Raw genomic sequence first — 310 nt, 5'->3', positions numbered from 1 at the left:
AGGCGAATCGCTTGAGGTCAGGAGTTCGAGACCAGCCTGGCCAATATGGCAAAACCCCATCTCTACTAAACATACAAGTTGTTAGTTGGGTGTGGTGGCACATGCCTATAATCCCAGCTATTCGGAGGCTGAGGCAGGAAAATCGCTTGAACCCAGGAGGCAGAGGTTGCAGTGAGCCAAGATCACCCCACTGCACTCCAGCTTGGGTGACAAAGTGACACTCCATCTCAAAAAAAGAAAAAAAAAAAAAAAATAGGCTGAAGCAAAAAGAACAGGAATACACACTGAGGACCAGTGAGAGGAAGATATT

The sequence above is a fragment of the Colobus angolensis genome, unplaced genomic scaffold (assembly GCF_000951035.1).
Source record: "Colobus angolensis palliatus isolate OR3802 unplaced genomic scaffold, Cang.pa_1.0 Scaffold23, whole genome shotgun sequence".
Taxonomy (NCBI): Eukaryota; Metazoa; Chordata; class Mammalia; order Primates; family Cercopithecidae; genus Colobus; species Colobus angolensis.
This window is presented reverse-complemented; position numbering follows the sequence as displayed.